The sequence below is a fragment of the Lolium perenne genome, chromosome 4, assembly GCF_019359855.2.
Source record: "Lolium perenne isolate Kyuss_39 chromosome 4, Kyuss_2.0, whole genome shotgun sequence".
Lineage (NCBI taxonomy): Eukaryota > Viridiplantae > Streptophyta > Magnoliopsida > Poales > Poaceae > Lolium > Lolium perenne.
In genome coordinates this window covers 162832229-162842490 of record NC_067247.2, presented here as the reverse complement: position 1 = coordinate 162842490, position 10262 = coordinate 162832229, and positions in this window count along the sequence as shown.

Here is a 10262-nt window from a genome sequence, read left to right as displayed (position 1 = left end):
CAATATATAGCTCATGGGACAAATAGCTTAAAAACTATTGTGGTATTGAATATGTCATTATGCACTTTATCTCTTATTAAGTTGCTTGTTGTGCGATAACCATGTTTACTGGGGACGCCATCAACTATTCATTGTTGAATTTCATGTGAGTTGCTATGCATGTTCGTCTTGTCTGAAGCAAGAGAGATCTACCACCATATGGTCAAGCATGCATATGTTAGAGAAGAACATTGGGCCGCTAACTAAAGCCATGCTCCATGGTGGAAGTTTCAGTTTTGGACAACAATCCTCAAATCTCAAATGAGAAAATTATTAATTGTTGTTATATGCTTATGCATAAAAGAGGAGTCCATTATCTGTTGTCTATGTTGTCCCGGTATGGATGTCTAAGTCGAAGAATAATCAATAGCGAGAAATCCAATGCGAGCTTTCTCCTTAGACCTTTGTACAGGCGGCATAGAGGTACCCCTTTGTGACACTTGGTAAAAACAATGCATTGTGATGATCCGGTAGTCCAAGCTAATTAGGACAAGGTGCGGGCACTATTAGTACGCTATGCATGAGGCTTGCAACTTATAAGATATAATTTACATGATGCATATGCTTTATTACTACCGTTGACAAAATTGTTTCATGTTTTCAAAATCAAAGCTCTAGCACAAATATAGCAATCGATGCTTTTCCTCTATGGAGGACCATTCTTTTACTTTCAATGTTGAGTCAGTTCACCTATTTCTCTCCACCTCAAGAAGCAAACACTTGTGTGAACTGTGCATTGATTCCTACATACTTGCTTATTGCACTTATTATATTACTCTATGTTGACAATATCCATGAGATATACATGTTACAAGTTGAAAGCAACCGCTGAAACTTAATCTTCTTTTGTGTTGCTTCAATGCCTTTACTTTGAATTATTGCTTTATGAGTTAACTCTTATGCAAGACTTATTGATGCTTGTCTTGAAGTGCTATTCATGAAAAGTCTTTGCTTTATGGTTCACTTGTTTACTCATGTCATATACATTGTTTTGATCGCTGCATTCACTACATATGCTTTACAAATAGTATGATCAAGATTATGATGGCATGTCACTCCAGAAATTATCTGTGTTATCGTTTTACCTGCTCGGGACGAGCAGAACTAAGCTTGGGGATGCTGATACGTCTCCGACGTATCGATAATTTCTTATGTTCCATGCCACATTATTGATGTTATCTACATGTTTTATGCACACTTTATGTCATATTCGTGCATTTTCTGGAACTAACCTATTAACAAGATGCCGAAGTGCCGATTCTTGTTTTTCTGCTGTTTTTGGTTTCAGAAATCCTAGTAAGGAAATATTCTCGGAATTGGACGAAATCAAAGCCCAGGGGCCTATTTTTCCACGAAGCTTCCAGAAGTCCGAAGGAGAGACGAAGAGGGGCCACGGAGGGGCCACACTATAGGGCGGCGCGGCCCCCCCCTTGGCCGCGCCGGCCTGTGGTGTGGGGCCCCCGTGCCGCCTCTTGACCTGCCCTTCCGCCTATAAAAAGTCTCCGTGACGAAACCCCCAGTACCGAGAGCCACGATACGGAAAACCTTCCAGAGACGCCGCCGCCGCCGATCCCATCTCGGGGGATCCAGGAGATCGCCTCCGGCACCCTGCCGGAGAGGGGAATCATCTCCCGGAGGACTCTACGCCGCCATGGTCGCCTCCGGTGTGATGTGTGAGTAGTCTACCCCTGGACTATGGGTCCATAGCAGTAGCTAGATGGTTGTCTTCTCCCCATTGTGCTATCATTGTCGGATCTTGTGAGCTGCCTAACATGATCAAGATCATCTATCTGTAATTCTATATGTTGCGTTTGTTGGGATCCGATGAATAGAGAATACTTGTTATGTTGATTATCAAAGTTATGCTTATGTGTTGTTTATGATCTTGCATGCTCTCCGTTATTAGTAGATGCTCTGGCCAAGTTGATGCTAGTAACTCCAAGAGGGAGTATTTATGCTCGATAGTGGGTTCATGTCTCCGTGAATCTGGAGGAGTGACAAGAACCACTAAGATTACGGATGTGCTGTTGCCACTAGGGATAAAACATTAGTGCTATGTTCAAGGATGTAGTCACTAGTTACATTACGCGCAATACTTAATGCAATTGTCTGTTGTTAGCAACTTAATACTGGAGGGGGTTCGGATGATAACCTGAAGGTGGACTTTTTAGGCATAGATGCAGTTGGACCCAAGGATGCTTTTATTGGTAGATATTATCCCCCTGCTAAAATTATATCTTTGAGGAGTAGCATAATGAATTTTAAACAATTAGATACTGAACATGTTGCTCAAGCTTGGGAAAGAATGAAATCTCTGGTTAAAAATTGCCCAACCCATGGACTGACTACTTGGATGATCATCCAAACCTTCTATGCAGGACTAAATTTTTCTTCACGGAATTTATTGGATTCAGCTGCTGGAGGTACCTTTATGTCCATCACTCTTGGTGAAGCAACAAAGCTTCTTGATAATATGATGATCAACTACTCTGAATGGCACACGGAAAGAGCTCCACAAGGTAAGAAGGTAAATTCTGTCGAAGAAACCTCTTCCTTGAGTGATAAGATTGATGCTATTATGTCTATGCTTGTGAATGATAGGACTAATATTGATCCTAATAATGTTCCGTTAGCTTCATTGGTTGCACAAGAAGAACATGTTGATGTAAACTTCATTAAAAATAATAATTTCAACAACAATGCTTACCGGAACAATTCTAGTAACAACTATAGGCCATATCCTTATAATAATGGCAACGGCTATGGTAATTCTTATGGGAATTCTTACAACAATAATAGGAGTTCACCCCCTGGACTTGAAGCCATGCTTAAAGAATTTATTAGTACACAAACTGCTTTTAACAAATCTGTTGAAGAAAAGCTTGGAAAAATTGATATACTTGCTTCTAAAGTCGATAGTCTTGTTGCTGATGTTGATCTTTTGAAATCAAAAGTTTTGCCTAATGAGAATCATCATAATAAAATTGTTACTACAGCAAATGCCATTCAAGTTAGAATTAATGAGAATATAAGATTAATGGCTGAACTGCGTGCTAGGTGGGATAGAGAAGAAAATGAAAAACTAGCTAAAGAAAAGAATATAGCTAAAGTTTGGACTATTACCACCACTAGTAATGCTAATGCTACACATGTTGCTGCACCTCCTACTCATACTAATAAAAGAATTGGTGTTAGCAATGTTTCCACTTCGAATGCAAAGCGCGAAAAACTGCACTGAAAGCTGCTAAAGCTGAAATCGCCTGTGATAAAGCTGCTGAAATTTTTCCAACATTGGGGATGATGATCCCATTGCTTTAGATTATAATGGTTTGAATTTTGATGATTGCCACATCTCTGAAGTTATAAAGTTCTTGCAAAAACTTGCTAAAAGTCCTAATGCTAGTGCTATAAATTTGGCTTTCACGCATCATATTACAAATGCTCTCATAAAAGCTAGAGAAGAGAAACTAGAGCGTGAAGCCTCTATTCCTAAAAAGCTAGAGGATGGTTGGGAGCCCATCATTAAGATGAAGGTTAAAGATTTTGATTGTAATGCTTTATGTGATCTTGGTGCAAGTATTTCTGTTATGCCTAAGAAAATTTATAATATGCTTGACTTGCCACCGCTGAAAAATTGTTATTTGGATGTTAATCTTGCTGATCATTCTACAAAGAAACCTTTGGGGAAAGTTGATAATGTTCGCATTACCGTTAACAATAACCTTGTCCCTGTTGATTTTGTTGTCTTGGATATTGAATACAATGCATCTTGTCCCATTATATTGGGAAGACCTTTTCTTCGAACTGTTGGTGCTATCATTGATATGAAGGAAGGTAATATAAAATATCAATTTCCTCTCAAGAAAGGTATGGAACACTTCCCTAGAAAGAGAATGAAGGTACCTTTTGATTCTATTATGAGAACAAATTATGATGTTGACACTTCATCTCTTGATAATACTTGATACACACTTTCTGCGCCTAGCTGAAAGGCGTTAAAGAAAAGCGCTTATGGGAGACAACCCATGTTTTTACCTACAGTACTTTGTTTTTATTTTGTGTCTTGGAAGTTGTTTACTACTGTAGCAACCTCTCCTTATCTTAGTTTTGTGTTTTGTTGTGCCAAGTTAAGCCGTTGATAGAAAAGTAAGTACTAGATTTGGATTACTGCACAGTTCCAGATTTCTTTGCTGTCACGAATCTGGGTCCACCTCCCTGTAGGTAGCTCAGAAAATTAAGCCAATTTAGGTGCATGATCCTCAGATATGTACGCAACTTTCATTCAATTTGAGCATTTTCATTTGAGCAAGTCTGGTGCCATTTTAAAATTCGTCAATACGAACTGTTCTGTTTTGACAGATTCTGCCTTTTATTTCGCATTGCCTCTTTCGCTATGTTGGATGAATTTCTTTGATCCATTAATGTCCAGTAGCATTATGCAATGTCCAGAAGTGTTAAGAATGATTGTGTCACCTCTGAATATGTCAATTTATAATGTGCACTAACCCTCTAATGAGTTGTTGTTTGAGTTTGGTGTGGAGGAAGTTTTCAAGGATCAAGAGAGGAGTATGATGCAACATGATCAAGGAGAGTGAAAGCTCTAAGCTTGGGGATGCACCCGGTGGTTCACCCCTGCATATATCAAGAAGACTCAAGCGTCTAAGCTTGGGGATGCCCAAGGCATCCCCTTCTTCATCGACAACATTATCAGGTTCCTCCCCTGAAACTATATTTTTATTCCATCACATCTTATGTGCTTTTTCTTGGAGCGTCGGTTTGTTTTTGTTTTTGTTTTGTTTGAATAAAATGGATCCTAGCATTCACTTTATGGGAGAGAGACACGCTCCGCTGTAGAATATGGACAAGTATGTCCTTGGTTTCTACTCATAGTATTCATGGCGAAGTTTCTCCTTCGTTAAATTGTTATATGGTTGGAATTGGAAAATGATACATGTAGTAATTGCTATAAATGTCTTGGGTAATGTGATACTTGGCAATTGTTGTGCTCATGTTTAAGCTCTTGCATCATATGCTTTGCACCCATTAATGAAGAAATACATAGAGCATGCTAAAATTTGGTTTGCATATTTGGTTTCTCTAAGGTCTAGATAATTTCTAGTATTGAGTTTGAACAACAAGGAAGACGGTGTAGAGTCTTATAATGTTTTCAATATGTCTTTTATGTGAGTTTTGCTGCACCGGTTCATCCTTGTGTTTGTTTCAAATAAGCCTTGCTAGCCTAAACCTTGTATCGAGAGGGAATACTTCTCATGCATCCAAAATACTTGAGCCAACCACTATGCCATTTGTGTCCACCATACCTACCTATACTACATGGTATTTTCCGCCATTCCAAAGTAAATTGCTTGAGTGCTACCTTTAAAATTCCATCATTCACCTTTGCAATATATAGCTCATGGGACAAATAGCTTAAAAAACTATTGTGATATTGAATATGTCATTATGCACTTTATCTCTTATTAAGTTGCTTGTTGTGCGATAACCATGTTTACTGGGGACGCCATCAACTATTCATTGTTGAATTTCATGTGAGTTGCTATGCATGTTCGTCTTGTCTGAAGCAAGAGAGATCTACCACCATATGGTCAAGCATGCATATGTTAGAGAAGAACATTGGGCCGCTAACTAAAGCCATGCTCCATGGTGGAAGTTTCAGTTTTGGACAGTAATCCTCAAATCTCAAATGAGAAAATTATTAATTGTTGTTATATGCTTATGCATAAAAGAGGAGTCCATTATCTGTTGTCTATGTTGTCCCGGTATGGATGTCTAAGTCGAAGAATAATCAATAGCGAGAAATCCAATGCGAGCTTTCTCCTTAGACCTTTGTACAGGCGGCATAGAGGTACCCCTTTGTGACACTTGGTAAAAAAAATGCATTGTGATGATCCGGTAGTCCAAGCTAATTAGGACAAGGTGCGGGCACTATTAGTACGCTATGCATGAGGCTTGCAACTTATAAGATATAATTTACATGATGCATATGCTTTATTACTACCGTTGACAAAATTGTTTCATGTTTTCAAAAATCAAAGCTCTAGCACAAATATAGCAATCGATGCTTTTCCTCTATGGAGGACCATTCTTTTACTTTCAATGTTGAGTCAGTTCACCTATCTCTCTCCACCTCAAGAAGCAAACACTTGTGTGAACTGTGCATTGATTCCTACATACTTGCTTATTGCACTTATTATATTACTCTATGTTGACAATATCCATGAGATATACATGTTACAAGTTGAAAGCAACCGCTAAAACTTAATCTTCTTTTGTGTTGCTTCAATATCTCTACTATGAATTATTGCTTTATGAGTTAACTCTTATGCAAGACTTATTGATGCTTGTCTTGAAGTGCTATTCATGAAAAGTCTTTGCTATATGATTCACTTGTTTACTCATGTCATATACATTGTTTCGATCGCTGCATTCACTACATATGTTTTACAAATAGTATGATCAAGATTATGATGGCATGTCACTCCGAAATTATCTGTATTTATCGTTTTACCTGCTCGGGACGAGCAGAACTAAGCTTGGGGATGCTGATACGTCTCCGACGTATCGATAATTTCTTATGTTCCATGCCACATTATTGATGTTATCTACATGTTTTATGCACACTTTATGTCATATTCGTGCATTTTACGGAACTAACCTATTAACAAGATGCCGAAGTGCCGATTCTTTGTTTTCTGCTGTTTTTGGTTTCAGAAATCCTAGTAAGGAAATATTCTCGGAATTGGACGAAATCAAAGCCCAGGGGCCTATTTTTCCACGAAGCTTCCAGAAGTCCGAAGGAGAGACGAAGAGGGGCCACGGAGGGGCCACACTATAGGGCGGCGCGGCCCCCCCTTGGCCGCGCGGCCCTGTGGTGTGGGGCCCCCGTGCCGCCTCTTGACCTGCCCTTCCGCCTATAAAAAGTCTCCGTGACGAAACCCCCAGTACCGAGAGCCACGATACGGAAAACCTTCCAGAGACGCCGCCGCCGCCGATCCCATCTCGGGGGATCCAGAGATCGCCTCCGGCACCTGCCGGGAGAGGGGAATCATCTCCGGAGGACTCTACGCCGCCATGGTCGCCTCCGGTGTGATGTGTGAGTAGTCTACCCCTGGACTATGGGTCCATAGCAGTAGCTAGATGGTTGTCTTCTCCCCATTGTGCTATCATTGTCGGATCTTGTGAGCTGCCTAACATGATCAAGATCATCTATCTGTAATTCTATATGTTGCGTTTGTTGGGATCCGATGAATAGAGAATACTTGTTATGTTGATTATCAAAGCTATGTCTATGTGTTGTTTATGATCTTGCATGCTCTCCGTTATTAGTAGATGCTCTGGCCAAGTTGATGCTAGTAACTCCAAGAGGGAGTATTTATGCTCGATAGTGGGTTCATGTCTCCGTGAATCTGGAGGGGTGACAAGAACCTCTAAGGTTATGGATGTGTTGTTGCCACTAGGGATAAAACATTAGTGCTATGTTCAAGGATGTAGTCACTAGTTACATTACGTGCAATACTTAATGCAATTGTCTGTTGTTAGCAACTTAATACTGGAGGGGGTTCGGATGATAACCTGAAGGTGGACTTTTTAGGCATAGATGCAGTTGGATGGCGGTCTATGTACTTTGTCGTAATGCCCAATTAAATCTCACTATACTCATCATGATATGTATGTGCATGGTCATGCTCTCTTTATTTGTCAATTGCCCAACTGTAATTTGTTCACCCAACATGCTGTTCGTCTTATGGGAGAGACACCTCTAGTGAACTGTGGACCCCGGTCCAATTCTCTTTACTGAAATACAATCTACTGCAATACTGTTCTACTGTTTTCTGCAAACAATCATCTTCCACACAATACGGTTAACTCTTTGTTACAGCAAGCCGGTGAGATTGACAACCTCACTGTTTCGTTGGGGCAAAGTATTTTGGTTGTGTTGTGCAGGTTCCACGTTGGCGCCGGAATCACTGGTGTTGCGCCGCACTACATCTCGCCGCCATCAACCTTCAACGTGCTTCTTGACTCCTACTGGTCCGATTAAACCTTGGTTTCTTATCGAGAAACTTGCCGCTGTGCGCATCACACCTTCCTCTTGGGGTTCCCAACGGACGTGCCAACCACACGCATCAAGCAAATTTCTGGCGCCGTTGCCGGGGAGATCAAGACACGCTGCAAGGGGAGTCTCCACTTCTCAATCTCTTTACTTTGTTTTTGTCTTGCTTAGTTTTATTTACTACTTTGTTTGCTGCACTAAATCAAAATACAAAAAAATTAGTTGCTAGTTTTACTTTATTTGCTATCTTGTTTGCTATATCGAAAACACAAAAAAATTAGTTTACTTGCATTTACTTTATTCATCATGTTTCCTTTTAATTTTACCACAAAAAACATACCGGTAGGACGTGGGTCTATAGTTGGGAGAAATAATATAGAAGAATTTTTCAATCATGTTAGTACTATTGAAAATTTTGAAGATAGACACTTGGTAGACCTTGCGCCTACTTATGAAATTGCTGCTGTGCATTTAGTTCGCCTGTTGGAAACTAAATTTGTCAATCTTAATCCTATAATCCAGCACATGTTTTTCACACTTGGCGATATGGAAGAAGGGGAAAAGAAAGATTTTGTGTTAGAAACCCTTCTTAGAGAATTTGGTGGTCTAACAAGAGAAGCTAGAAAGGTGTTTGCTAAATTTAATATGCTTGGTTCTCCTACTAATTTTGTTAGTCTCCTTGAAAAGATGGATATGGATAGAATAAGATTCACTAATAATATTGATGATGGAGGGGAGATCAAAGCACCAATACCATGTAAGCTCCTAGCTATGAATGATGCACTAGAAAATAACTATGCTTGGCTTGTTCCTGAAAATTTGTTTGATGAGAGTAGCACGCCTAAGACTAATGAAAAGGGAGATGCTAAAACTTATGTATCTAATATACTATGCCTGGTTGAGAAAAGCCCACACCCCGCTGTAGAAGTACCACCCTTTGATAATACTTGATACACACTTTCTGCGCCTAGCTGAAAGGCGTTAAAGAAAAGCGCTTATGGGAGACAACCCATGTTTTTACCTACAGTACTTTGTTTTTATTTTGTGTCTTGGAAGTTGTTTACTACTGTAGCAACCTCTCCTTATCTTAGTTTTGTGTTTTGTTGTGCCAAGTTAAGCCGTTGATAGAAAAGTAAGTACTAGATTTGGATTACTGCACAGTTCCAGATTTCTTTGCTGTCACGAATCTGGGTCCACCTCCCTGTAGGTAGCTCAGAAAATTAAGCCAATTTACGTGCATGATCCACAGATATGTACGCAACTTTCATTCAATTTGAGCATTTTCATTTGAGCAAGTCTGGTGCCATTTTAAAATTCGTCAATACGAACTGTTCTGTTTTGACAGATTCTGCCTTTTATTTCGCATTGCCTCTTTCGCTATGTTGGATGAATTTCTTTGATCCATTAATGTCCAGTAGCATTATGCAATGTCCAGAAGTGTTAAGAATGATTGTGTCACCTCTGAATATGTCAATTTATAATGTGCACTAACCCTCTAATGAGTTGTTTCGAGTTTGGTGTGGAGGAAGTTTTCAAGGATCAAGAGAGGAGTATGATGCAACATGATCAAGGAGAGTGAAAGCTCTAAGCTTGGGGATGCACCCGGTGGTTCACCCCTGCATATATCAAGAAGACTCAAAAGTCTAAGCTTGGGGATGCCCAAGGCATCCCCTTCTTCATCGACAACATTATCAGGTTCCTCCCCTGAAACTATATTTTTATTCCATCACATCTTATGTGCTTTTTCTTGGAGCGTCGGTTTGTTTTTGTTTTTGTTTTGTTTGAATAAAATGGATCCTAGCATTCACTTTATGGGAGAGAGACACGCTCCGCTGTAGCATATGGACAAGTATGTCCTTGGTTTCTACTCATAGTATTCATGGCGAAGTTTCTCCTTCGTTAAATTGTTATATGGTTGGAATTGGAAAATGATACATGTAGTAATTGCTATTAATGTCTTGGGTAATGTGATACTTGGCAATTGTTGTGCTCATGATTAAGCTCTTGCATCATATGCTTTGCACCCATTAATGAAGAAATACATAGAGCATGCTAAAATTTGGTTTGCATATTTGGTTTCTCTAAGGTCTAGATAATTTCTAGTATTGAGTTTGAACAACAAGGAAGACGGTGTAGAGTCTTATAATGT